The sequence below is a fragment of the Culex pipiens genome, chromosome 3 (assembly GCF_016801865.2).
Source record: "Culex pipiens pallens isolate TS chromosome 3, TS_CPP_V2, whole genome shotgun sequence".
Taxonomy (NCBI): domain Eukaryota; kingdom Metazoa; phylum Arthropoda; class Insecta; order Diptera; family Culicidae; genus Culex; species Culex pipiens.
The window spans coordinates 3,386,139-3,414,125 of NC_068939.1; the positions used below are offsets into that span (position 1 = coordinate 3,386,139).

The 27,987-nt window shown below is 34.9% G+C and overlaps 1 protein-coding gene across 1 annotated transcript in view; it reads left to right on the forward strand.

Annotated features, from left to right (window-relative positions):
* LOC120424416 (uncharacterized) overlaps positions 1-27,987 on the forward strand; it is a 92,846-nt gene that overhangs the window by 34,232 nt on the left and 30,627 nt on the right. The gene's annotated exons all lie outside the window — the stretch shown is intronic.

The window sequence follows — 27,987 nt, forward strand, 5'->3', positions numbered from 1 at the left end:
GGTGATGAAACTGATTTTAAGCTTTGTTGAATTCGTGTGGTTTTTTTTAATTGACTTGCAATCAATATTCTTTTTAATTAAAAATTGCAACTAATATCAGAACACTGCACAGTGGTCCAGATCGCAAAATTAAGTGGAAAATGGATTTTCCGAAAAATGGTGACGTTTTGGAGCTTTGGTGTCTTCAGAAGAGTTGTTGCAAATGGAAAGGGGCAACTTTTGGTTTGGTTCAAAATTAGGGTGGTTCACGATTAGGGTGATTTTGAAAATCTAACTTTTCAGGAATATTTTTGGGAATTTTTTTGTCTTCTAGAAAGTTGATGGGCTTGCCAATCCAAGCAACTTTGTCGAAGACACCAAAATTTTATCTCGTAATCTACGCCTTCTATGACCAAATTTATAAAAAGCATCTGAGCAAACCTTCAAAAATCAGTTTTTTGAACGTGGCAATTCAGGGTTAACTTTTAGAGAAAAGTGATATTCGGAGCACTTTTAGAGCTCTACAAAACAAACATTTTCATTTTTTGACATGTCAATTTGGACTTAAGGGTCAAAAGTTACAGCCATTTTAAGGTAAAAAAGATGCAAATTTAAAACTTAAATATCTCAAAATGGCGCAAGCCAAATTTTGAGCACTAGGTTGCATTTGAAAGAAGAGATCTAGCACTACAAACGCTGAAAAAATCTCAGGGGTGTTTTTCTTTAAACTTGAGATATCTTCATTTGAAAAAGTCTAATTTTCAAGGGAAAACCATATGGGACCACCCTAACGAAATTCGAAAATTGTCCAAATATATGTTTTTCCATGTAATTTTGCCCGCTGAATCTGAATCTGCCCTCAGAATTGAGCCAAAATGTCAACAAATCGATTTTTGGTCATATTTTGGGTTTAAATGATAATTTTACATGGAAACCCAAAATATGACCAAAAATCGATTTGTTGACATTTTGGCTCAATTCTGAGGGCAGATTCAGATTCAGCGGGCAAAATTACATGGAAAAACATATATTTGGACAATTTTCGAATTTCGTTAGGGTGGTCCCATATGGTTTTCCCTTGAAAATTAGACTCTTTCAAATGAAGATATCTCAAGTTTAAAGAAAAACACCCCTGAGATTTTTTCAGCGTTTGTAGTGCTAGATCTCTTCTTTCAAATGCAACCTAGTGCTTAAAATTTGGCTTGCGCCATTTTGAGATATTTAAGTTTTAAATTTGCATCTTTTTTACCTTAAAATGGCTGTAACTTTTGACCCTTAAGTCCAAATTGACATGTCAAAAAATGAAAATGTTTGTTTTGTAGAGCTCTAAAAGTGCTCCGAATATCACTTTTCTCTAAAAGTTAACCCTGAATTGCCACGTTCAAAAAACTGATTTTTGAAGGTTTGCTCAGATGCTTTTTATAAATTTGGTCATAGAAGGCGTAGATTACGAGATAAAATTTTGGTGTCTTCGACAAAGTTGCTTGAATTGGCAAGCCCATCAACTTTTTAGAAGACAAAAAAATTCCCAAAAATATTCCTGAAAAGTTAGATTTTCAAAATCACCCTAATCGTGAACCACCCTAATTTTGAACCAAACCAAAAGTTGCCCCTTTCCATTTGCAACAACTCTTCTGAAGACACCAAAGCTCCAAAACGTCACCATTTTTCGGAAAATCCATTTTCCACTTAATTTTGCGATCTGGACCACTGTGCACTGTAAACGCCAATCATCGCCACTTCTCAGCAATTTATTTTAATTAACACAAATTACACATTCATCACCATAAAATTCGAACAAACCCACACACAAACATTTCCCAATTTCCATCAAGTACCATCGCGAAAGTGTTAGGTCCTCCAATCAACTGCTGCGGCTACCATCACAGAACCAACGACGACGACAATAGCTGTCAATTAATCGCATCCAACAATCACTTCACTCAGGATTTCGATAAAAATCCACACGTCCAACGAGGCGCGCTCGCTCGCTCAATAAACATTATCGGGCCCCCCACTGCCCCGAAACGTGATTGTTGTCGACACTCTGTGTGCACAGATGGAAAATCGTGGTCAGTGTGGAAAATCACATGAATGGAAATCCGCTTTTTGTTTCGTTTGGGAAATTGTGCCGCATTCCGGGAATACGAGAAAAAAATCCGAACACAAAAAATATCCCGCGCGCGTTCCAAAAATGTAATAAATATTGAACCATCATTTCACACAAATGTAATGCAAATATTTCACTCGAACGTGGATTGTAAGCAAACGCAAAAATATCCAGCGGAAAGCGCTCGCCGGAAATGGAGAGGTTTGGATTGGTCGATTTTTTTTTCTCCCGTGGAAAATTCACTTATTCCCTGGGCGAAAAGTGGTGGTGGTAAAAACTGCCGAATGCAGATGAAAGTAATAATGTTAAACTATTTGTTCTGCTTTTCCCGTGTACTCTCTGCACTTGCAATCGATGCTGAACAAATTCACTTACATTTGGAAATAAAACAGAGGGAAGAGTTATTGACCAATTTCTCTGTTCGAAGATGTATTTTCTTAAAATCTTGATACATTTTTTGGAAAAAATATTGCACTATCTAATTGAAGTTCGAAAGTGCTCACCCAGCGAATTCCCACGAGTCCAAAATGGGGGGAAAATACTTTTTTAAAAACCCCCACCAAATTGCAATGCAAGCAGAGCGATTCTACCACAGTCTGAACCCCTAAACAAACGGTGGACCCCGTTCCTGGATGGTTGGTTGTCCAAGGATCACGTGCGTGGAAAGCCCCCTTCTCCCTGACCTCACCCACCTCAAACCCTCACCCCCCTATTGGTACACGGAATAATGTTTGCCGAAGTATGATTTTTTTGAATGATTACGTGTTTGAAATCTGGAATAATAATGGCGTTCGGGCAAACGATGAAAAGTTGAGCGGGGCGTTTCCGAGAAGAAAAGTCGGGTGGGGAAACTGTTACACTTTAGCAAAAAAAAAAGCTCAAACCGATTGAGTCCTTTAGTGCTTTGTGTGCACTTTTCGCTCGTATGGTGGTGCTTTTACTGCGCTGCTGGAAAAGGGTTTACAGTCCTGGGTGGTTGGGAGATAGGGGTCGGTTGAGCAAACTAAAAGGTGAAAAAATGCTGAATAAATCACGCAACGTTGAATATTGAACATTGCAAAAAAACGCTGGAAAGGAAATAACAAGCCCGGGTGTTAACAGCGTGCAGCGAGCAGTGAGGAAAAGTCTACTTGGTGGTCCCTTTAGGCAATGTGCTGGAGGTGCTCTTTCGTTCACTTTCGGGAATTCTGACGGGTAGAAGTCAGGGGTTCTCTTGTAAGTCAATTTAACCATTTTTTCTTTCTCATTTATTTTTTGTTCAGACAGTTTATTGCTCAAAACATTTGTCCTTTAACTCTGGCTAAATTGAGAAGGTAAAATATAAATAAGAGCGAATTTTTCACATATTTGTGATAGAATTATCCAACAATTCCCCACAAAAACAGCAAGGAAAAAAAAGTGCTCAGATCGAACAAACAATTGAGCTGGTGGTTCCTGGCCGAAATAATCATATCATTTTTTACCAGGATAAATTTAGTTGATCCGAAAAAATACATTTTGTCGATCTGCAATTTTGAAAAAAAAATATCAGGAGTTAAAACTCCACACAGTTTGAACCAATGTAAGCTGAAAGATGATTAGTTAGAATTCCAAGTAGTTTGGAGTTTCAAAAATTTAGCCTAACATTTGAAAAGTCTTTTGAAACATTCAAGTGTCGTTTTGTTGGTGGTTGGACCAAAGAGCCAATGTCTTTTAAAATATATATTTGGGATTTATCATCGTAAAATTTACGAAACATACTCAGAATTGAGAGGAGTTCATTAACCGGATTCTGAAATATAATTTTTTCCAATAAAATCTTTTTTTTGTTCGGAAAAATTACGAAAACAAGAAAAAAAATTAATTGGTTAAAGTGGCGTGGAGTAATATTTTTTTTTCGAAAATTGAATTTTTTTAGTGAAAAATACAGGTAAAATAACTCAGAACCTCCAGTCCAAATTTGGGATCAATCCGAGCACTTTTTACCATATAATCAAAAAAAAAACTAAGGTTAAGGCTAAAACATTATTTCATCCTCCTTTATGTTGTTGGTGCCTTCCTCACATTTAAAGAGTAATTTTATTCTAAAAAGCAACATGTGGCCTTCAAATGTTGAAATAAATTTAATTTCTGTACTTATTCCTTTGAATAATTTTATTTTCTTTTAAAATCAAGCTAGAAAAAGTACTCATAACATAAGGTTGCCAGATCTTTAATCTATTTGGCTCATTGGAAAGTTTTTATGATTGCCCACCTAACGATTCTGATCCGGATCCGGAGATTTAGTAACTCTGACTTCGGGTTCTCGGAATTTTCCGACTCCAGGTCCTAAAAATGACACGCCCTGTATTGAAGTAACAACCTAAGGCCATGCAAAAATTTACCATAATTTATGTACAGCCAGTGCTGAAATAATCGAGTTTGATCAAATATTTAAAATTTACCTTAAGATTTTAAAAGCATTTTTATTTAAAAAAATATTAGTAAAAATATAGTAATAAATAACCTCATGGTGCTCTTTTTGAATTTGAAGATAAAAGGTTCAAAAACATGACGAGTGATGATTTTAAAAATTTCGCTAGCATAAGTGTTTTAAAAATATTTATAATTATTTTTTCTGCTGAATTCGCCTAGTGACACAAGAATGTTAAACTTATAGTTATATAAATTAACAGTGTTAAAATCTCAAAAAGCAAGCAAAAATGGGAAGCAAAACAGTGACCAATTATTATGTAAATCAAATGTGATTATTTCTCTAAAGATTCAATACTGAGTATTTGGACCTTCTGAAATGATAGTCTTTATTCAAAATTTTTCTAAATAGAGCAATTCCAGCTCAAATCAGGAATTTTTCTGGTACTTTTGTACCCGACCCTCTCCGATTTCAATTAAACTTTGTAGACATGTTATCCTAGGCCTATATAAGCCATTTTGGTGTATATGGAGCCAATAGTACTCGAAAATAACATTTGAGAACCCGCATAAAAAAGTACCATATAAAAACTTTTTTTCATATGGTAATTGAACTTTAAACTATATTGTTACTACCATTTCCAAAAATGTTTGACTACTATTTTAAAAATGGTATTTATATGGTTGGCATGAATTTTTACTATCTCAGAAATGGTTTAACCATCTGGCATAAGGGTGGTTAGCAATGGTAACCTTAAAAAACTCAGTACTATTTTCGTCAAAAAACTGTTTGTTGTATGGTAAATAAATGGTTTAAGGACTATTTGGCAAAAAGTAACCTTAAATCAAACAGTTCACAAATAGTTTAATATAGTTAAATTTTAATTTTGGGAAATTGAAAAAACGATTTCACAAATAGTTACCATTTCTCAAAGTGTCATTGTATGATCCAATATGGTAATCAAATGGTAATTTTTTATCCGGGAAGAGCGTAAGTTATTTAAATATTTTTGTATTTTGTAATTTAAAAACTACTGTATCTCGAAGCCGTTGCGTCGTATCAAAAAGTGGTCAAAGACAAACTTGTAGGAAATTGGGCGGGCTTTCTGAAAAAAATACACTGAAACAAAAATACACGCCACATCTATGACATTTTTTGATTTTTAAGTCTAAAACTTAAATTTAAAGGGTAATGGTCAATATTGAGACTTTTATGTAAAATTGTCTGGAGAATCGATTCCCACTACCGGTTTTTAAAAATTTGACGTTTAGACCACTTTTCAAAAAAACAGTTTTAGTAAATGATTTTTGTATTTTTTTGGAGAGACATACCATCCTGCATTTTTCGTCAGTCTTTTGGTAACATTTTAGGCTATTTCCTCAAAAATTTTGAACGAAAAAAAATCGTGACATCTTCTTTAAATTTAAGTTTTAGACTTAAAAATCAAAGAATCTCAATGATGTGGCGTGTATTTTTGTTTCAGTGTATTTTTTTCAGAAAGCCCGCCCAATTTCCTACAAGTTTGTCTTCGACCACTTTTTGATACAACGCAACGGCTTCGAGATACAGTAGTTTTTAAATTACAAAATACAAAAATATTTAAATACCTTACGCCCTTTTCAAATGTTATTTTCGAGTACTATTGGCTCCATATACACCAAAATGGCTTATATAGGCCTAGGATAACATGCCTACAAAGTTTCATTGAAATCGGAGAGGATCGGGTACAAAAGTACCAGAAAAATTCCTGAGTTGAGCTGAAATTGCTCAATATGTTTTCGAAAAGATCCGAAATTATCTCAAATGATAAATTTTAAACATTGAAAATAGAACCATTGTTTGTCTATTGGTATAGAAAATTAGGGGCTTAGAAAACTTAAATTTTCATTTTTCTCTTTCTTTTATCTTGTATCTCAACAACCGGAGGTCCAATCTTAACTTGCCTGATGTTTTTAAATATTTTTTTCAACTTTTCGGCTTTTTTTTTAGAATTGGACATAAAACTTTATTCAAAAAAAGATAAAACTGTCTTTTTTCAATTGAGCTGCTGCTACCAAGGGTGGGTTCTATACGATATCCACACCCCCGCGTGTGCCGGAAAACTACTTCTACTTGGGATTTTGTTAGTGGGTAAGGGTAATGGCCAGGATTCAACATAGAGGATGATGATGCGACCCAATAATCAATAAATTTTGTTTAATGGTGTGATGTATTATGCATTCTCAAGGCAATCAGTCGGAGTATGCGGATGAGACTATTCCCGGTTATTTGGTGTTGAGTTTAGCATAAATGATTTAATCTTAGACAGCCGGCTGTGGAAAGATAAAACGAAATAAAATGCGAAAACGCGAAACCGCCCGGATCGAAATACACGCACAATCGGGGGGACAACAAAGACGGAAACGGCAACGAAAATCCTGCGTAATGACCGCGACGCACACCGTTCAAATTCTCCAACGCAACTGTCAAATATCCCGAAACCGCCCGGATCGAAATACACACACAATCGGGGGGACAACAAAGACGGAAACGGCAACGAAAATCCTGCGTAATGACCGCGACGCACACCGTTCAAATTCTCCAACGCAACTCAGATAAAACTGTCTTTTTTTAATTATAATTAAACTTTAATTTTAAGAGACCATGTCTCGAAAACGACGCACTTGTTCAACATTTCTGTGGAGTAATTTTCGATTGCAAATCTGAAGCCAACAAAAAATGTATGGTAAATTTTTTTTCCAAACACAATTTAAAAAAAATCATAAATCGGCGGCAAAATGTTGAACCATACTTATTAATGACACAAAAGTTGCAAGTTTGTGACCTTTAGAATAAAAAAAATCAAAAATCAATTTCAGGTTTCGATGGAGAATTGCTTAATATAAATTGTTAGAATTTGCTGTTAAACAAAATGGATTGGAAATGGAATCTATGGATTGTGTTATACTTAGATTTTATTTATGTCTATTTTAGTTCCATAATTGTTGAAACAGGCAATTCGGAGGCAGTGTTTTGCTCCGGATAAAATAGTCATGAAATGCAGTTTACTGTTAAAAATAAGTACTTTTTCTACTGATGAAATAGCAAAAGGTCCACATAATTAGCATCTTTAATCAAATAGTGGGGTCGACAGAAAAGATGCAAATTATCACAAAACTGTTCCGAGTTTGTATGTGTTCCGAATATGTGGGATGACTGTACTTAAAAATAAATTTAGGCCATATCTTTATTATTTTATTAAATTACCCCATATTTCAATCAATGCAAACCAAAAATCAACAAATAACAATGAAATACCCTTTAAAAAGGTTTGAAAAATTTAAATAGAGAATCTTGATGGCGTTTCGAAAAAATAATAAGAACCACTGAATGAACTTGATGAATGGCCGAATGATGGCGATGACGATGATGAAAGGGTTACTCACACGTGTGTGTGTGTGTCAATGTATGTGGCTACGTGTCTGTGTGCGAGTCCATAAAGCCATCGCATGTGGCCCTATTTGACTGTATAATGTGCGGTTTGTTGTTGAGATTCAGGATTTGATTTGTTGGCTCGACACGAAACGCTGCTCGGCGGAAAAGTGGTACATTGTGTCCGCATAATAAGGTCCCTCCTTAACTGGAGAAAATGTGGGGTGAATCGAAAAGAGTGTGCTGTCAAGCGAGATTCTCATCGCGACGTCCGGTCGAGGCGACGAGCACACTTTGCAGTGGGATTATCGATTCCGCAGTTTTTATTTTATTTTATTTTTTTATTCATGTTCTGGAAGAAAAAAATCTGCTCGTTTTACGAGCAACATAACCCGTTTACCAGGGCCCATAAACTAGACAAAAGCGACTGTAAAATATGATGATTCCGACTTCTTGAGCAGCACCCGAAAAAAGCTCAACTTTAGGTGAAAACGAATTTACGATACACTCTAGTTTCGTCACACTACACTTCCACAAGTACCTCCTTCGCTCTCCGGTTGTGTAGTGCTGCCATTTTTCCGGACGAATAAACCACTTCCTTTTACGGCCACCGACAAAACAGAAAGAGCACAGAGAGTCAAAAGCACACCGTGTTGACCCCCGAGCCCATCAAAACGGGGGAAAAGTGCACTTGAGATTTGCCATTTCTCCACTAAAGTCGTAATTTTTCCGAACCGACACAAGTGTCAATATTTCATCACACCCTTCCGACCCTCGCTTTCACTATGAGTGCAGGTTGAGAAAGCAAAGGAAAAACAGTGTTTAAGGGAAAAACACGTACAGTTTTGCACTTGCGAACCGAAAGCTTTTCAAATAAAATCCTGAGCAAACTCCCCGATGAAATGAGAACAAAGGAAAATCGAGCAATAAATCGAACGGGAAAATTGTTTCTCAGCTTTCCACTCAAAGCTCTGAAAGCGATGGATCCGATTGTGTCGGCTGTCGTTCGGCAAAGGAGACACAGATAATAATCTATTTCAAATATCAATAATAAACAGTTGCTTGTATACCTGGCTCGGAATGCTCGATCAACGAGCACGGCTTCCGATATCAATAGACATTTTGAGCTCAATATTTGCTTAGTGAAACCTGGTTTCCTTCTTTTTGCTCCTCCTCAATAAACGACACGGCTCGAGGGAGCTTTCGAAATCACGATGATTACGATGTCGGAGACGATCGGCGATGAAAAATTACTGATTTCCCCGCAGAATTAATGTTGGAGAGTGGGGTGAAACGGCTGAATTTAAACTATAAAGTTGAGGTTGAATTAAACATGATGTTTTGAAAAACTTTAACAAATATTAGTAAACAAGAAAAAATAATTAAAGAGTTGTTTGACCCTGAACTCCCCAATCTGCCGCCATCACTCAGACTGGTTGTGCGGTGCACAGATTTCCGATGTTTTGTCAAAGCACTTCCTTTCCTTTCGGTTCTGTTGGCTTTCATTAAAGTCAACAATATGGGATTGATTGATTCCCACTAACCGCCACCCACCCAGCCGTTCAAATATTACGTGAAATATTACGCTCTGTCTCGCTTCCCCACTCCCCTCCTCGACTCGGTTTGCTGCTTAAAGGCTTTTTTTTACGATTACGATTACTCTGGCTTGGCTTGCGCCTCGGTGCGCTGCCTCAATCAAAGGTTTATTGATTGCTTTATGCTTTAGTCATGACGTTTGGCTGATTGGGGATGAAGCATGTCGACATGGCCGCCACCGGAACCGGAAGGGCAGGTCAGTGTCGGGATCGGGCGCGACCAAAACGCAACCCCTCCCAGTCTCCAGTGTTTGATGAAATATTGATTCAATTCAGGGATAGCCGGGAAATGCGCGTTACTAGCTCACAATACTCGTGAATTTCGATCGGATTTTCCACTCTTTAAGATGCCGATACCGGTGTGCTCTTTTGTACTATGCTTGCTCCATACATGATGGTTTAGTTTACTTTCTAAGTCGATGCCACCATAATTCTGTTCACTTTCTTTAAACATTTTTCTTTAGATTTCAAGTTTTTTTGGTATCTTTAGTTACGATAACTTTGATGATATTTTCAAGTATTTTTTTGAAGATTAGATCTATTTTTTTTATTTTCAGTTAAAATAAATGTTTATAAACTGGTAACCCAATTTCAAGATACGCTACTTCAATGAAGTTATGTTCATTGAAATAAGTAAGTGTTTTTAAGCTTTTCTAAATAGTCAGACAACCTCATATTCCCTATAAGATAGAGATTTGTTTTCCATAAGTGAATGTTTCCGAAAGACATTTTATAGAAAACTGACAGATCTTTCCGATTTTTTTTAAAGATGCAAGCATGGTCATTACTTCTTCAAGAAAAAGAATAAAACACTGTTTAAAAAAAAATATCATCAAAAAATCCAAAAAATATTATCAAAAACTTATTAACGTGTTCCACAGTAAAATAATAAATCAAAGTAATATTAAATCAATCGTCCAATTTCCCAAAAGTTTGCCTTTGGCAGCTTTTTTATTTGTCTCGTTTTAATATTTACGTAGTAATGAGCAAAGGAATTAAGCTTATATCTGTAAGCCCATACATCCAATTGAAACGCTGTCAAAGACAAACTTATGGGAAATCGGACGAGTTTTCAAGTAAAAATATTTACGAGACTGAAAAATCTAGTCTGCCTTACAGAAATTGCCAACAACCAGCAAAATAGTAGTTTATGCAACAAGTTGCAAAAAGAGGATTTTTTCAGCACGAGTCGTACATTTTTTCAACGAGGTTCACCGAGTTGGATAAATACGACGAGTGCTGAAAAACTCAAGTTTTGCAACAAGTTCCATACAACATTTTTTGCAATTTCGAAAAACACCCATGGAGTGAAATTTTAAGTCGAATTTTCATGTATTTTGTCAATCAATCGTTTAAATCAAAAAAAATGTTGAGAAGTGTTACTTTTCGAAACAAGTGCTGAAAAGTTCAACTTGTAAGCACCCATTTCAGCATTTATTTTGAAAAGTGTTGCTATTCGATTCTGTTATTTTTGGTACAGAAAAGTAGGCTATTTCGTCGTTCAAGAATGACAGGAAAAGTAAGTAGTTTCACGACGGAATTGCAAAAAAGCTATTTTTCCCACATTTTTATTTTTAAAAGCGCTGTATCTTCTCATGGATTGGACATAAAACAGTGGTCAATATGGAGACTTTTATGTAAAATTGCCTGGACAATCGATTCCCACTATCGGTTTTTGAAAATTTTGATGTTGGATCACTTTTCAAAAAAACAGTTGTAGTAAATGACTTTTGTATTTTTTTTAGGAGAGACATACCATCCTGCATTTTTCGTGAGTCTTTTTGTCACATTTTAGGCTATTTTCACAACAATTTTGAACGAAAAAAAATCGTGACATCGCCATAAAATTTAACTTTTTAACTAAAAAATTTAAAAATCTCAAAAAAGGTGGCGTGTATTTTTCTTTCAGTGTATTTTTTCCCGTCCAATTTTCTACAAGTTTGTCTTTGACCACTTTGTGATACTATGCAACGACTTTGAGTTACAGTAATTTTTAAATTAAAAAATACAAAAGTATTTAAATAACTAACGCCCTTCTCAAATGTCATTTTCGAGTGCAACTGGCTCCATATACACAAAAATGGCTTATATAGGCCTAGGATAACATGTCTAAAAAGTTTCATTGAAATTGGAGAGGGTTGGGTACAAAAGTACCAGAAAAATTTCTGATTTGAGCTTGAATTGCTCTGTTGAGCTATTTATCACTCGGTTTTAGTTGAAAACGCTTTTTATGAGCTGTAATTGAGCGTCAAAGTGCTCATATGGCAACATTAGAGGCACGCTGAAATTAGATGCTGTTCCCTTATAACTTGAATACGGAACATTTTATACAAAAAAATATCAAGTAGGTACTTTTCGATTGCAAATTTGGCTTTACTTTAAAAAATTATTAATTTTAACTTATTTGTCCAGATTTTCAATATTTTCCAAAAAAAAACTTGTTCGAAAAATTTATCTTAATCTGTTATCAAAAATTATGACATTAAAATCCAACAACAAGAAAAAAATGTTACCAATAGCTCGATTTTGTATTGGTGTGGTATGTTTTTGGCATAGGTTGCAATGAATGATTTTGATATGGTTTTGGTATTATTGGCTTTTATTATAAAATTTGAATATTTGCCGGATTCCAAATAAATAACACATATTTTCAAATTTTAAACAAAGCAGTGAGCAAATATTTCAATTTTCCTGAATTTCTAACAATTTAAAAAATAATATCATATTTCGATATGGACACTTGGAAAGTTTTCGAACAAATTATATCAATAATAAAAAAAACAGTATAGTTTAAGGACTGCAACTCATGGCAAAATAAAGTCCTTGACTACTAGTTTTCGCCACATTCACAACACATTTGGTTATGGACACTTCGCAAAATTTTCAACAAATGATTGAAATTTCCTTTGGTACACCCCCCACAATACGATTATTTTTTAGATCCTCTCTGAAATTTTCAACTTTTTATAAAACTTTTAGTCTAAAGACCAGGTCAAAATAATTTCCTTGAAAAAATTGGTCAAAATTTCCCCATAATTCTAGTAAAATTTGAAGTTGCTATTAACCAAATCAGGTATTTTAACAGAACTAGTTATTGAAATGAAAACTGGCGCAGATATTGTACGATCGGTTCCTAGCTGGACTCGGTCACTGGAAACGACCGGCGACTCAGTGACCGACGAAATAGGCGGCGGGCCAGATGCGGGCATAAAAATGTCAAAATCTCTTCCCCCCTCACTTCGTCTCACCATCCAGCTGCAGCTTTGTTGACAAACAAACGGAGCACGCGGTTGCATGATGGCGGCATCGAGCCAGAATTAGGGGTGATCATGTGATTAAAAATGAAAGTTTTTTCAAGAAAAATAATATTTTTCCAAACATTCAATATTACGCCCTTTTAAAATGTTATTCTTGGTTTAAAAATTTTGAAAATATTGTTTTCGAAAAGATCGGAAAATTTCACAAATGTTTCATATTTTATCATTGAAAATCGAACCATTACTTGCTGAGATATCGACAATAAAAAATGGTGGGCTGTTTGGGTGAGACTTGAAAACATCAATTTTCTTGTTTTTAAACCTTTGCATTGCAATATCTCAGCAACTAAAGGTCGTATCAACAAAGTCCCAAGAAGCAAAATATAGAGAATTTTCTCAGCTCTTCAAAAATATTTTTTTCCAAAAGTGTGCAAACATGTGCACTATTTTTAAAAAATGAAAAATTGCGGCTATTTTCAAAAAAGTCATCTAAATATGGATTTAACTTGAAAACGGTGCACTTTATCAAAATTTCACTAAAGTACTTTTTGATTGCAAATTTAATTTTACATCGAAAAATGAAGTTGAAAATTTTTTGCGACCAATATTTCGATTTTTTGAAAAAATCTGTATTGATTAAAAAATTCATAACTCGGTCAAAGATTTTTTGCACAGCCTGGAAATTTCTGAAAAGTTGTCATTTTATGTCCTCTATAACATATCAAAAAATAAAAAAAAATAAAAATAGTGTTTTTTATGCAAATCAAGTTTTAGTGATAAAAAGCTAAATAAAAAAAATCACCAAATTTTTTTTACAGTGTATCATTTTTTTTCAGTGTATTCTGTATCCATACCTACAACTTTGCCGAAGACACCAAATCGATCAAAAAATTCCTTCAAAAGTTACAGATTTTTGAATTTTCATACATCATTTTTGTATGGACAGCTGCCAAATTTTTATGGAAAATTTTATGGACAAACTAATGATGCAAAATGGCTTCTTTGGGCATACCGAAGGCACCAAAAAAGTTTCAGTCGGATTAAAAAATACAAAAATTAAAATTGAAGAAAAAAGACCTATTTGGTAGAGAATTGCTCAAGACTTTCAAGCATGCTTTCATCGGACTGGCTGCGTTTGTGTTAGATTAGATTATATTGGATAAGAAATCTCCAGCAAATTTAAGCTTGATCAGATAAGGGCTATTTTAAATATATAGTTTTTAATGTACATTCGACATGATTTGACTCAATTCAAGTTTTAGTCTTGGTTTGAATCATTCTAATAATAATCTAAAACGTGATTCGATGTTACCTGCATCAACGAAAAAACCGCTAACAACCTGTTCTTTTTTTCATCTACCTGCAGACGTAATCTACCCCCAAAACCAGTATTTTCTATCTACTTTCACCGTCCTTCTGCCGCCGTCACACCACCAAACTCTTTCCCTTCACTCACTCGCTCTAATTAAGTCATTAATGTATTTATAAATCCAAAGAATTTTCACCGCCGCCGCGCAACCGTTTTCATCGGTGATTAAGGGAATGCCTGGCCAAAATGAAAAACCCTTTTCTAAGCCCAACTCGCCTTTTTTCTGAAGGAAAAACAACTCCGCTATGGGCAGCGGCACCGTAAACAAACTTTCCAAGATCGGCTGGGCTGTGGAGGCCAACAGCAGCACCTCCAGTAATTAAGATGTTATCGCGGGGGTCAGACTTAGGAAAGGGCCCCGACTTAACTGCAGAGCAAACAAATACCTCTCTTTTTTTCTAAATCAACACGAAACGCTTTCCTTCGATGACATCAAACGCGGTTTTTCACGCACCTTCGTTTTTCTTTGCCTTTTTTGCCCACTGATGAAGTAGAAGAACTTGTTTGTTGGTTTTTCGGGGCCGCCATTAGATGCGGAATTTGGGTTGGAATGCAATGTCGTGTGAATAATGGTTATGATTTATGGCACTGACTGGTTTAAGAGGCTAGATGTTTGAATGGCACTGGCTGAAAGAGTTAGGTATTTACGCTGATTTTGGCCTCGATTGAGCGTGAGATTACGATCAGCCTGCTTTAGAATTCTAGGAACGCTGCTGCTGCAGGTGATTTAAATAGGTTTTAATCGTTCAACTTATGAAGAAATTTACTGAGTGTTCAAACGAAAGAATTTTATGATGAAAAGATTTATTCAGATGATTTCATAAATGTCACAAGATACATCAAACATGCACTGTGCTCAAAATGTTTAACAAAATATGCAAGCATAAAAAATGAGATGAACAAATGGTCCTTGCTAGCCCGAAGAAAATTTACATGCACAAAAGAATCTTTTTAAAGAAATGACACTTTTTGCCCACACACAAAACCCGTTCAAGCAAATCTCGACAATGGCAAAATCGTGCCCGGATCATCCACGAACTGCCATCTTGTTCCACTTTGGCCACGTGATGATTCTTGCCATGGCACAAGAAAAAAGAAACGAAAACGAGCACCACTTTTGTTCCAAGATTTGTCCGCAATCATGTAAAGAAACGACGAAAAAAGAGCAAATTTCATTTGGTCAAGTGTGCAGCAGCAAAAAAAATTCTTTCAAAAGATGCAAAACTTTGGATATTATTCTAACACGCTCGAAGAGTGACGCCAAGCGAGCCGTATAAGGACGACGAACGATGACGACAAACGACGGGTCACGTTTCAAATTCTTATGCTAGCTCGTCGTCGACATGGTCCATTCCATTCTGCGACCAGCAGCGTTGGCTTGTGGATGCACGTTGCAACATGGTGTCGGTTTAGTTTAAAGATTCGAGGTTTTTCTTGGCCATTTGAGAGTCAAGAAAGCCAATAGTTTATATTTGAATTTAAAGAAAAACATAAAAAGTTTTGAAGAAACCAGCTTTAAATAAGATAAAATATGATCTTTATCAAACAGTCAATTCTCACAAATAATTCAGAGGCCTTTCAACTCTGAACGCTAGCTATAGGTCTGCACAGTAAAACATATTTTGGGTCATTAGAGTGTAACAAAAATGACTTTTTGGCGGGCATTCAGGGGTTTGTTCCGGTGGGCATACTGAGCCCAAATCCCAAATATGAGTTTGATTGGACGTAACAGGAACTGGCGCTTTGCATTTGAATTTTAAATGGGATTTAACCAGTAAAAAAAGATTTTTTCAAAAATGTCTTTTTTTGAGGCATTTTGGCCAGTGAAGCGATTATTTTCAACATTGGTCATCCTATTTCAAACGTACACAGCACTCGAAATCAACCTTTTCTGATCAAGCTGAGGCTATTGAACCATCAAAACATGCAAGAATCTCAATTTTCGTCAAAATCAGAACACCCCTTCTATGTTTTCAAAATACTTCCAAATTTCAATGAAAATTTTAGTGCAATCAGATGAAATTGATTTATAATGCATTCTCCAGGGTTAAGAATCATTTTCAGCATGTTTGGGTTGATTGAAAAATCTTATGAATTTTGGAAACCTTTCGATGTTCAGTAACGCAATAAGTTTTTTTTTTTTTCGCTAAGATTTTTGTTTTTGTCAAATCTTACAATTTTTGAAAACTAACACTGACCTACAAAGAATGACAAAAATTACTGCGCAGGCTCAACTCGAGGGTAAGCATAAAGTTTGGGGTCCCCAAAATCACGTGCACTTTGAATTTTTCAAAAAATGTTTTTTTGGGCCGAATGGTTTTTCTCCAAAGTTTGAATGGAGAATTAGGGCGGTTCGTCGCTGTTGCATAAAACCCAAAAATTGCATGCAATATGTAGGAGAACCGAACAGCACTAATTCTCCATACAAACTCCATCGGCCCAGACAAACTATTTTTGAAAAATTCAAAGTGCACGTGATTCGAGGAACCCCAAAGCTCATGCTTCCCCTCGAGTTAAGTAGGCGCAGAAATTTTGTTGGTCGGTGTAACGATTGCAAAACATCTGAACTAGTGTATAATGCATTTTAAAACACTTTTTGCATTCAAATGTTAAGACTACGGCTTGAAATTTCAGTTTTTATATTTTTTATTTATTTTGGGCCCCGGCTAGAGCCGAGGGACAAAATCTTTGAAAAATATTTGCATCGGCCTTATTATTGGAAGAATTACTCAGAAAGATGAAATATTCAATCAACCAAATTTGCAACCTTCCAAAATTTAACTTCAACTTTTCAGTGTAACAAATCTTAAAGAATCCATTCTTCCCAATGATTTTTTATAAGCTAGAAGGCTCCATTTCTCTTAAACAATCTTCAACGCTTTACAAAAAGCCTTAACCGATTCGGCACATACCTGGCACATGTGCTAAATTTAAAAATACAGGATAATTTCGTTTGAAAGCAGTGTAAAAACCAAACTTATCGGCTCCCTAAACTAACGTCAAACCAGTGAAAAATAGTAGCTAAATCTTTTTCCAGAAAAGATCCGGGGTCAGATTTGTACGGTTCATAACCTAAGCTGGGAAAGTTAAAAAATGTTAACAAATCACATCGTACAATGGACAATACTAATGCTAGACACCTAATTTTGGATTTTTGTATTTTATGTAATTCTTTAGAAGAGCATATAAAACATATTTCCCGTTTCCATGGAAAAATGTAAATTTTCTAAAATTATCGGCATCATTAACTTGAAAACGTTTTGGAAATGAAGATGATAAAATGATATAAATCAGGCCTGCCCAACATTCGGCCCGCGGGCCGGATCCGGCCCGTGAAGCCATTTCATCCGGCCCGCGACGGCTTTTCAAAATAGTTCTATGACCGGCCCTTAAGGCTGTTAATTAAATATAAAATAAATAAATTGATTGTCTGAATTAAAAAAAAAAAGTAAGCTTGAGATCAAATTTTAACATAATATAACAATATTCTTCATGTTTGAATTTAATTTTTCTAATTTCTATTTTGATATTTTTAAACTGAAAAATTGTGCAAGAAAACAAAATTATCAATTTCGTAAAATTGTGAAATTTATGAAAGAAAAAACTTGGATTAAAATGCACAAAATGACTCTAAATTTAAATTTCTTTCAGTTTTAACTTTGTTCACTTTACTTCACATTGAAGTTTTTGGTCTATTTTCATTTTTTTTGTTTAAATAAATAATTAAGCAAAATCTAATGTATTTTTGTGATAAAGTTTTTTTGAAAAAAGCTTTAAAAAGCAAATTATTCGTACTGATCGCTGCAAATATTTTAAAAATATTAAAAAAAAATCTCAAAATGAGTCAAGAAATTAGTGAGCAAAAAAATATTTTTCCATAAAATTTGAATTTCGAAGAATAACGAATTTTTTTTCAAGATATTTGAATAAAGGTGTACAACAAGGTTTTTTTTTTGTAAAAGATATTCGAATCCAAATTTCGTTTGAAAAATTTTTATCATGTTTTATTGATTTTTTATATTGTAGTGTTGAGGAAATTAAACTGAAAAAAAATGAAACGACCAATGAAATTTGAATGTTTTTTTTTTAATTATATCGATTGCAATCGTCAAAAACAATAACTTTACAATTTAAAACAAACAAAAATTAAAATATGTCAGATAAATACATTTTTGAAAGATATCTTTGTGTTTTATTATTAAAATCAAGATATACTTTTTACTTTTTTCAACATTTATCAAATGTTAGTTCCGGCCCGCCACTGCTTCAGAAAAATCAGATATGGCCCGAAGGGCCAAAAGGTTGGGCACCCCTGATATAAATTATTTTGATTCAATTTAATTCGATTTCCTGTTCTTAATAAACCTACCAACTCTTCACAAAATGTTATCTCAAGGTAAATTTAACAGAATCTAACTGTCTGAAACACTCAAAACTGAAAATCGCTTGAATTTAACGTGACGTAACGTGATAAATTTTATCAATTGAGCAATTCTCTACGAAAACGATTTTTTTAAAATTATTTTATGTTTTGCATCTATTTATCTGTCTGAAATTTGTCAAAAATGGCATGTTAATATTCAAAAATCTGTAACACGCGAAGGAATTTTATGACTGATTATATGATTCAGTAAAGTTGTAAGTATTAGCAAGGACCATGTGAAAAAAATGATAAATGGTAAAAAATGCTAATTTTTAAAATAATTTTCGTCACTCAAATGTGAATTACTCAAAAACAATATTTTTGTGATTTTTTTATATCTAATTTTTCGGGCACGTTTGAGGAGACAAAAAAAACAATTTTTAAGGGTATGGTTCAGCAATAGGATGCCCAGAATATGGGACTTTTTTTTCAAAACCTCGCTCCACAAGCTGAATATTGTTCCTAGACCTATTTTAAGACTCTGTGCCAAATATGAGCAAAATCGGTCATCATTTACCCATTGATACTCGGAGGTGAAGTTTGTATAGGAAAAATCGAAATAATTTAAGGAAAAACCCAAATTTCTTACGGTTTGGCCTACACGGTGCGCTACTTCCATCCAAATATTCCCAAAAGTGAGATTCTCATTGGAAATTTAATGCTCTTCAACCTTTGTAGAACATACCAAAGCTCTAAAACTCGATCCTGAAAAGTTATTAGCGATTTAAAAAAGTATTTTTTTGTATGAAAGGCATTTTTTTCACCAACTTTAGGCTCGGGTATCAATGGATTAATCTCATCCAATTTCGCTCAAAATTTACACAGATGCTTAAAATTTCCCTAAAAACCATTTTCCGCTTGTGGAGCAGGGGATCATTTTTTCTGGGCACCCTACTCAGCAAGGGCAAATTTTTTTAAGATTTTTTAAACTTCAACATTTTTTTCTGTGTATCTATTTTTTCACAAAGTCCTTACTCATAATTACCACTTAGCCGAAGACACCAAATCAATAAAAAAAAATAATTCAAGTTCCGTGCTCAAACTCAACCCACTTCAACGAATCATGTCTCTGCTATACGACTTTACGCAGTAGGCTTGGCCGCTTTAACGCTTGTGATATTTCAATGCATTCCGATGCAATGGCGCAATGCAAATGTTAATAAATGACAAACAGAGAGCTAGGCGTCATCTAATCTAAGGCACTTTCCAGGATCCCTTCGAAAGATTGGCTGCGCTAGGATTTGATTAGATTAGATTAGCTTTTTGGTCACAGGTACCCACAAAAATTACTTCATTTCAACATTCCGACTGGAGCACAACTCAAAAATTGTCAGATTTTATTTAATTTTGGTATGATTCTATTATTTTGTACATTCAAGTAAAATTATCAATTTCAATTTGCAAATTTGAGAAGATTTGTATATTCAACGCCACCATGCTGCGTACCCAGCCTTTGCCTCAATGGGGGGTGGTCCATGTTCTGCACGGTTGCATCAACTTTTCCCTCCCAACGAAAACGTGTATCTGCGCGCCGAAACCTCGTACGTGTTGCACATTTGAGCCCTTTTTCGCAAAGTAGCAGGGATCGCCCTCCGGGGGAAGCTGCCTCCAAGAAGGCTGCTGCAAATAAACGCAGCAAAAAGCTTCACGAGTTGCAGTCATTAATTTTCCGAACTGAAGGTATTGTTGGACATTCCTGTCGGTATGTGGTGGCGCTGTTTTTCCCAGGGATGGTTTTATGGCGGCGCCGCTTCCATGCCGAGCGAGACTGCGATCAATTCCTGCCGGCAAAAGCACTGGAAGGGAATGCTGGAGCTTTTCTCGCACTGGACAGCAGCCAGCAGGTCGGGGAAAAAACTGCGGGGTTGTGTTGCTGCTGCTGCTGGATGGCTTCTGCTGCAGTCAGTAAATTCGCCAGTGATAGCATTCTGCTGACGAAGATGCAGCGTATTTGAGCCAAGTTTTTGCGATTTTATTTTTTGTAGGTAACTGTACATCTCTGATTTTTAATATAGTTTCTTTGGGCAACAATGAACAAGAATGTGCATTTTTCAATGTCAAAAATATCCTCACTTGACAGGAGCTGAATTTTTATATGTTTCCAACAAAATCTCAATGCATTCCTGAAAAAAAGCTTTGAGAACTACTTCTTGATGAAAAATAATTTAGAACTCTTCAAACAGTTCACAAAACCACGCCGATAATTGAACCCATCAACAACTTCCATTCCCAGGACAAACAAAAATCACTGTACAGAAACAATAGCAATTGCACAAAAACTATTGGAAATCAAATTAATGATGGCAATTTACCTTTCCGAGAGTTATAAATCATACCTGCTGCTATTTACAGTTCCCAGTTTTTGAGCCAACAACCAAGCCCGTTCAGCAAGTTCAGTAAACCAAAACAATTCAAGTGGGTTACTCGTGTTCAGTGCAAGGCATCCGTCACCGACCTGCTGGTGCACTCTCGGGTGGTCGTAAAAAAGAGTACCCCCCTCAAAAAAGGTAAGCCCGTAAACCACACAATTCATATTTCATCTTTAAATGCAACTAAATTGAGTTTTAACCAGGTTCGCCGTATTGGCTGCCAGGACCGGGTTCTTGTTCTTGTCCTTCCTGGGTCCCACTGGAGGGTTTGCTGGTTCAATATCGTAAACAAAACCAATTTGAGGGTTACTTAAGAGAGGTTGAGGAAACGGGTTCACCCAGTTAACGAAGCATTTCCGGAATTGGTTTAACCTCAACAAGATTGTTGGTGGTTTGCGGTACATACACAGTGGAAAAAAATATTTTTTTCAATAATTTCAAAGATTAAATTTGAATTGATTTTTGAACATAAGAGAGCAACTCATAAGAATAATTATAAATTCACAAGACTTTGCCATGTCTGGAGTCGCTGGCGCTAATAATAATACACATTTATTTATTACGAAACCCATTTAGATAAGAAGGGCAAATTGCACGTCAACTACCTCAACTACCCCAACGATTAAGGGCTGGGTTGCAACCCTTTCAGCGTGTAGTCCCCATCCTGGTCGGTCACGAAAGCGCACACCAAATCGTGGCCCTCGAGCCCTCCCAACCTCTTCGCTGAAACTTGACACAGGTTATTAAATCAAAATTCCGCTTTACCACGTCCAAGTCCGGGTCAAAATGCCACACATAAGCCCCCACCCCACCCACGCAACAACGTAACCCAAACAAAGAGCAAATCAATTGCCGGGGCGTCGTCGTGGGTCGCGGGGAAAACCAATAGCAATTAGAATGAATAATTCAGCTTGATTGAAAGGCAGTGACCATCGCTTCGCGCAAACCCACCACATGCATTGCAGCGCGCGCCAGAATCGAATTATGGCAGCCCGACTGTCAGTTATTACCAGTTGAGCGCTGAACTGACTGGACTGAGCCTACCCAGGCCCATTTCATAGTTGCACTTCACTTGTCGGCGTGATACGGAGGCACACACACACAAACAGAGCGGAATTAGGCTCTATTATTCATCATGCATTCATGCCTGCAATACGGAATGAATGAATGTTTTAAGTTCGTTTTATTTTTTCACACATTGTGTTTGGTTGCGCAATGCTAGGACCCTTTGGTCAGTGAGTGAGGGTAATTTTCCAACTATATTTCCGATGTATTTAATATGAAGTACGTAAATGCTTGTTGTCAATTCTTAAAAAACAATTTATTGCCTTTCATTTATATAAAATAAATAGTACAAACTTGTAAACTGACTTTGATTGCTGAGCAACTTCTTCCAAAATTAGCATTTTTTTATTATTATTTTTTAATCAAATGAAACAATGTGTGTACTTTTTCTTTGACCAAATAATGAGGCATCATTCTTACAAGTCTCCATACAATTTTGGCACCAGTGTTTACGAAAAGACTATTAAAATATTTAAAAAAAAAAATCTGTACCTTGTGAATGGAAGTTGTAGCGGTGTAGGTATTACTTAGAACCTTTCAGAAAAAAATACTCTGTAAACAAAAACTATTCATTTTATTAAATGGACTTTTCTAAAACTAAAATTCATTTCGCAAAGTTACCAATTTTGAAAATTCTATGATGACAAAAATTGCATTTTTTGATCTTGGTCAAAATTTATTGGCAATTTTTCGAAAAAAGATCATGACTTTTGAAAAAAGTTTAAGAAAAAACGAAAAGAGCTTTTACACATTTTATTTAACTGTAGAAGTAGTAACCAACCTATTTTTAAGGTCAAAAAATGTTCTATAATTTTGCTTAAAAGACATTTAAGATTGAACTATTGGTTGCTGAGATACGGCTTCAAAAAGAAAAAAAAATCAGGATAAATGAGGTTTTCTCTACATCAAACATGAAGAGACAAAATCTCTGCAAATACGCGTTATTTTCAATGCAAAAAAAAATAAAGATATTGCGAAACATTCCGAATTTTCGAGTAAAAATATTTTCAAAATTTTCAAATTAATTTCAATATTTGAAAAGGCCAATAACACTTACTTTAGACCTTACGAAATGTGAGGATTGGTTTAAAAATTGCATTTTCACATAAAAATATGATATTTTTCAACATTTTTTTTAAAGATTTTTGCGTCAGAAACCACATCCAAATATTACCTAAAATTGTTTAGAGAAAGGGCTTTTTAATAAATTGCTTCCAAAAACCCAAAAAAACTATATCTGCCAGGAAATTTCTTGCTGAACACTCATGTTTTGTTTTTGTCACTCCAGTGCCAAGATACAGATTTATTTTCAAGAAAATACAGATCTCCCACAAAATAATCTGGCAACGTTGTATGAAACACAATAGCGTATAGGACCTTTTCAAAAAAAAAATAGAAATATTCAATTGAAAAATTGCTTGTCTGTGCCCCTAGTTTTAATTATTTAACTTAAATACTTCACAAGATTTTTAATATGCATTTTGGAAGCAATTTCCAAACAAACAAACAAAAATGCGGGTTAGTTTTTGGACTATTTTTGAAGCTATTGTTTATTACACTATTTACATTTCAAGCAAAATTTCTTCATTCGCCAGTATTTTAAAAATATTATAAAGAACATAAGGCTGGTAGGGTATTTTAACCATTAGTGGACCCCCTAGTAGAGCCGAAGCACATTTTTCACAAATTTTCAATATTTTAAGCACTTTTTCATAACCCTTTGTACAAAACAATGAAATCTGAAGTCTTTTGAACAATTTTGACTATTTGTTTCATCCGTTATTTGTTTTTGAGCAGAAAAATAGCCATTTGAAAAAAAAAATTTTTTTGCCTTGTTATGGACCCCATTTTCCTATAGTGGACCCGGGTCCATAATCCGATTGTGGACCCGGGTCCACTATAGGCAAACTGTTATTTTGATACCAAATTTAACCGATATTTGATGTTTTGATGCATGGTGTAGGTCTAATGATAGATATAATGAATAAAAGATGGATTTTGCTCACTTTTCATTATAAACAAATATGTTTTGTTAACAAATTTGGCTTTAAACAACAAAAAACCTAACAGACATTTAAACACATTTATTTCCGAAAAAGATCAGAGAAAACGTTTCAAAAACCACTATAAACATAAAAATAATTAAAAAAAGTAATCTTGATGCATTTTTTTCCATATTAATTACATAAATGGTTGACCGAAACTAAATAATAGATTTGTTTACAGTTGCTGATAAAACCACGCATGTTTATTTAAAAAAATGTTTTGTTATTGATTTATTATTATAAAATATCATTTCAAACTGCAATTATGATGCTTCAGTTAAGTACAATTAACTATAGTTTTGATTAATTATAAATTCTTACGGCTTCAGCATTTTTGGTACTTTTAACATGAAAACAGCTATATTTATACTCATAATTGAAAAAAAATATGCGTTTAGGTTGATAACAACAAGCATTTATTGTATGTTTTAGAGAAACTTTTGCTTGAATACACAGTTTTCTTCATTTTTGAAGGTTAAATTAACAGGGGTCCACTTTTGGAAAAGTTTGGATTTCGTTGTCCTATATTGGACCCCCCTTATTTTTGCTCGAAAATGGCAGTTCTTCGCTTTATTTTAGTAAAGATCCTTAAACTTACATTATTTCGACTTGCTGAAGTTAAATAATCAGTCAAAAAATGATTGGATGGTTAATTCAATCATAAAATATAAATGCAGTTTTGTTGTGAAAATGCTAGTGGCCATGGCTGATTTCAGATGTCAAATTAAAAACACTTATTTTGGTGAAAAGGACAATTCAATGTCAGTCAACATTGTTTTAAATGATGCTGAACATGCCAAATAAATGATTTGTAGACAACAACACGCTTGAAATTGTGATTTTATTGAATTTTACAACAAAAACCCTTCAGAGGGTCCACTATAGGAAAGGGGTCCACTAATGGATAACGTACCCTACAAATTTTATTTAAAGTTTTTGTCATCCCCCACCCCCTTCAAAGTTGGCCCGAAAAATCAGGGGGATTTTTTTTTTTTCAAAAAACTTCAATATTTCAAAGAAAATTTAAGTGCAATCAGTTGAAATCAATTTAAAATGCATTCCCCTGCGTTTAGAATCATTTTTAGAATGTTTAAACATATTTTGAATTTTTGAAAATTTTCGATGCTCATTATTTCAAAAAGTTTGTTTTTTGCTGGTGGGTCTCGTGGCGCAGGGGTAGCGGCTTCGGCTGCCGATCCCGATGATGCTATGAGACGCGGGTTCGATTCCCGCCTTATCCACTGAGCTTCTATCGGATGGTGAAGTAAAACGTCGGTCCCGGTTTCTCCTGTCTCGTCAGAGGCGCTGGAGCAGAAATCCCACGTTAGAGGAAGGCCATGCCCCGGGGGGCGTAGTGCCAATAGTTTCGTTTTCGTTGTTTTTTGCTAAAATTTTTGTTTTCGTCAAATTCTCCATTTTTTGAAAACTAATGATTGCAAAACAACTGAACTAGTGTAAAATGCATTTTAAAACACCTTTTCCATGCAAATGCTGAAACTATGGCTTTTTTATTTTAATATACATATTTTTTTTGGCTTTTTAACTTTATTCAATTTATAAGGGCGTTGTGAATATTTTTCAAAGTGTATGTCCTTCAATATTCCTAAATATTATTATATTTTTATTTTTTAAGGAAAAATAAATTTTGATATTATTTTTGACCCCCCATTTTTGGGGCAGATTATGGGGTGACAGAATTTTTTTCATATATTTGGACCAGCCTAATCGTCCAAATAATTTGCATATTTCTTCGGAAATTTGTTTATTTCTTCTTTATCAACTTTTTACTACAGAGCATAGTTCCTAAAGTAATCGCAAGACATTTCCTCGTTACACATTCCACAACCACTCACACTAAACATGACATACCTGGCGCCGCTTTTCACTCCAACTCAAGAATTACTACTTTGATTCTATGTTGTCATAGCCGACGATGCCAAAACCCAACAAGTTATTTTAAGTTTCACACCTTTGCACTCTCGAGTTGGCAGCGGTCTATTTTTAAAACTGGCAGTTTGGCTACAAATTTTGCGTTCCATTTGGCCCAGTTGTGTAATTCGCATATTTTAGACTTAAGTGTATCACGAGGAACATCAGTTTGGAATTTGCAACAAAAAATTGCAAAATGTTTCCCCCGAAACACTTAAATCATTTATCACCCTCCTTAATCGACAGCTTCACTCAGAAATAACCTTGGCCCAAGTTCGTCACACGGCGAAAAACAAATAAATCATCCATCTAAAGCGGCTATCGTGATTAAGTCCCACAATGTGTGTGCTGAACCCGCAGGGCATCATCATCTTCTTATTCTTCTGCTTTTCGCCAGTCACAGGACGGGAATAAAATTAAACCCCGAGTCGTTTTTATATGCGATGATTTATTTTGCTACATCCAAGCCGTTTTCGCCAACCAGGGAGTGCAAACCTTAACCTCGTCCCCACCTTCGTTCGTTCTTCCCGACGTTTGTCATACACAGAAATGGAAAGCTCTATAAACAACCGTGCCGTCGACGCGCCGAGGCCAAAAATATCCCCGTGAGATTAACTTACATGACTCACCTTCACACACGGTTGCTCGAATCTCGAACCATCCGAGATGGAAAATGGCATCATAAATTTTCCACCACCCACCTTTCCTCACAAAAGCATTGAAAGTCATGGGAACCATTTCTGTTCCAATTATCGACGAACGCTAGTTCAGCATTGACAGTTTTGTCCCACATTTTTCCGAAGACCGCGGCGCGGCTAGACGCAGGAATTTCTTTGCCTCGACAAAGTCAACTCCCATCAAAATGTCGCGCTCTGTTTGCAATTGCATACGTCATGGTATGAGGAAGAGGCATGGCTTTGAATGAGAGAGCAAGCTGAAGTTGGGGAAGCCAGCATGAGCTCAAATGAGGTGTCAACGGTAGTCGCTGCCGGTGATGAATGATTAAGTACACATGGGGAGACGTTTTTTGGGACGCGTCATGGAAATTTGAAGATGCTGTAGAAAAAATTATAGCTTTTTTACAATTTTCTCAAGAAAATTGTGCTTAACATATTTTGACAATGATTTATTATGAATTTATTTTGAAAAAAAAACTTTCATAAAGTTTTTTTTTATTAAATGTAGGGTTAATACATAATTTTTATTCAAATAATTGTTAGTAAAAAATAAACAAAAATAATAAAAAATAAACAAATAAAAGATAAGGCAGATAAGATAAGAAATTGATGACACGGCTACTAATAGATGATCGTGAAACTTTTTTGAAAATTACTAACTCGATTTCTTTGAAGGGTATAATTAAGCTATCAAAAAAAATACCTGTAAATTTTCTTCAAAAGATGAAAGATGATTGTTATATTATATATTTTTTTAGGATTTTTCTAAACGTTGCTAGATTTTTACAATACATACAATAATTTTTAAACAAAATCAGTGTGCAAAATACTGTTTATGGTGGTATATTATTTTTTTAAATCATGATTTTTTTTTAAAAAAAAAATCTCAGATGTTTCGAGTTTTTTTGTTTATAAACCAAAAGGATTTCAATACAAACATACATGAAATAGAACAATTCCAGCCCAAATTTAGGTATTTTTTTGGGAACCGTAATCCGGGGTGACATTGATAGGATTTCAATTTATTTTTCTAATATTATTCAATGAGTAGGAATTCTGATTGTTGGCAATTTCGCGGAAGCCGCGTAATCCGTGAAATTTTACCCTGACCGTGAATAAAGGTAAATATCGTGAAATACCGCGAAATTTAAAATATTAAAATAATAAATCGCTTCTTAGTACATTAAAACTTAATTTTTTAATTCAAGCACTTAACAAGATTTTAACAAGCATTTTGGGTGCTGTTTCCAAATAAAACAAATTTTGCATTTAAGGTTTAGAACTATTTTTGAAGATATTGTTTATTAGAATATTCTACGAAATGGAAAACAAACTGGTTGTAAATTTCCAGGAAAAGTTGGTTGTT